Below are 2,500 nucleotides of genomic sequence, written 5' to 3' on the forward strand. Positions count from 1 at the left end.
CAGAAGAATATAGGCAAATTGTTTGAAGATTGTACAAAATACCTTATTTCATTCGTCTAACTGAACGGCGGGACTAAGTGTTGCTACAAAATGATTGCTACACGTCTATTCTACCATTTAGCAAAAAGTTCGAATGGATTCATGACATTCCTACTGTCCCTAGCTTTCACAGATGAAGAATATAAAAGGTAATTTTTGTATGAGAATCATCCAAAACAGCTTATATTCTTCGAATGGGGTTAAACGGCTGCTGGAGTATTTTACTTCAGAATGGTTTCAAAATGTCTAGTCATCACTCTAGTGACTTATTTGAACATATCCAAAGAAGAGAAGACCAAAATATAAAAATCTAACCATATCCATCCGCCCTAGTTAATATGGTGATACACCAAATAAACGTAAATTGCCAAAGAAAAATGTCTGAATTGACTAACATAATATCTATTTCGAATAGCTATATTGTAATAAAGTCATATCAGACATAAAAAGAATTTTGAATTTTTTATGAATTTTTTCGCCTTTAATACTGTTGATAAAAATCAAGAAAAAATCATAATAAATTGAAAATTACATGAAAATTGCCAGGAAATGATGCATAATGATCGCTACTTAATGTAGCAACATTATGCCGAACAAATTTTTACAATTTGTTCAATGTACGATTTTTAAGAATTTTTTATGCCATTTTTGGAAAATATTAAAAAAATCGAAAAATATTCATGAAAAATCGAAAAATGCACATAGAAGTATAGAAAACGGCTTAAATGATAGCTATTGATCAATGCTATCAAAATAAAATGAAATAACTTGGGTAATTTCAATGTGTAATTTTTAAGAAATATTTTTCGTATTTTTCAATAATATTTATAAAATGGAAAAAAATTCACCAAAAATCGAAAAATGCTCGTAAATTGCCAAAATCTAGGCATAAAAGATCGCTTCTACATTGGGCTCTTTTATGCCAAAAGAATTCCATTAATATTTCCACTTTTCTATTTTTTATGAATTTATTTTGTAGTTTTTCAATATATTAAAAACAATAAAATATTCATAGAAATTCGAAATGGGTAAATATTGTGGATTTTCTTTGATAAAACAATGTAAAATGCCTATCTAAATTATTCCTGAAAATTTCATAGAAATCGGATAATAAATAAATATTTTAGAAATAAAATATGATGAAAATAATATATATTATTCATCGATTTTCTCTATAAATTGCCAGAAAAAATGAAAAAAATTTTAAATGTTGAGAAAAAATTTTTCTTCATTTAAAATAAATTGCCCGTGATTGCCAGTGATATGAAACAGAAATTCTTTTTCAAATATCTTAATATTTGAATATTTTATTCGAATATTTGTGAATATTCGATTTTTCAAATACTCAATTGTGCAATTTTGTACGGACCGCACTGCATAACTATCTATAGGTATACGTGTCGTCTCATGAAAAAATGACCATGTACCGAAGTCATCGCAACTCATTGGGAGACCACGAACGATGACTAGAAACACCATTTTGGTGGTTGCTAATGATTTGTTCAAGCGATTTCGATGAGTTTTGTGATGAAATAACACTAGAAGGAATATGGATGTCGCAGCAGTCCGTCGACTGGTAGTTTGGTTTGACTACTAGTAGAATGCGACCTGTTGTTGGTTGGTAGTATTCTTTCATACAGTGGTTTTGTGTAGAGCATTCGCGTGTTCTCACCACCCAATTCTATAAATTCAAACAAAAATTCATGGTATTCTTCCTATTGTTATGAGCATGCTTCATTAAGTTGAGGCGTTCCAAATGCTTGAATGGTAGGAAGCGAGCTCTATCCGATCGGCAGGTCGATGTGTGCAGGCTCGTTAATATAGCACGGAGAGATTTTTGATGGTTTTCGAAAATCTCCACACAAAAGGGGCATAAAAACGAAAATATGAAATTCTTAATTTCATATCAATATCAAGTATAGTAAGTTGAAAAACATACTATGCTGCAATGTTTCAAAGTAATTTGAAATAAATTGCTAAAAATATTGAGAAAAATACCACAATATACATCTTTTTGATAAAATCTTAAAGACGTTTGCGCGGCAATATAGCTGGCTTCGTTTTGATTTTTCATTAAGTTGTTGAAACATGGAAAACAATACAAACAAAACATTATTCTGGTTGATCCTGCCAGTAGTTATATGCTTGTCTCAAAGATTAAGCCATGCATGTCTAAGTACACACGAATTAACAGTGAAACCGCAAAAGGCTCATTATATCAGTTATGGTTCCTTAGATCGTTAACAGTTACTTGGATAACTGTGGTAATTCTAGAGCTAATACATGCATTATAAACACGGACCTTTGGGACGTGTGCTTTTATTAGGCTAAAACCAAGCGATCTTTGATCGTTTATATGGTTGAACTCTAGATAACTTGCAGATCGTATGGTCTCGTACCGACGACAGATCTTTCAAATGTCTGCCCTATCAACTTTTGATGGTAGTATCTAGGACTACCA

General features: G+C 31.0%; 1 non-coding gene across 1 annotated transcript in view; it reads left to right on the top strand.

The window, feature by feature from the left end:
- Window positions 1-2,153: 2,153 nt before the first annotated feature.
- LOC131807036 (small subunit ribosomal RNA) overlaps window positions 2,154-2,500 on the top strand; it is a 1,984-nt gene continuing 1,637 nt past the window's right edge. The window contains exon 1 of the ribosomal RNA XR_009344277.1: window positions 2,154-2,500. This exon is cut by the window's right edge and continues 1,637 nt beyond it. This is a non-coding gene — a ribosomal RNA (small subunit ribosomal RNA).

Source organism: Musca domestica, unplaced genomic scaffold (genome assembly GCF_030504385.1).
Source record: "Musca domestica strain aabys unplaced genomic scaffold, Musca_domestica.polishedcontigs.V.1.1 93, whole genome shotgun sequence".
Taxonomy (NCBI): Eukaryota; Metazoa; Arthropoda; class Insecta; order Diptera; family Muscidae; genus Musca; species Musca domestica.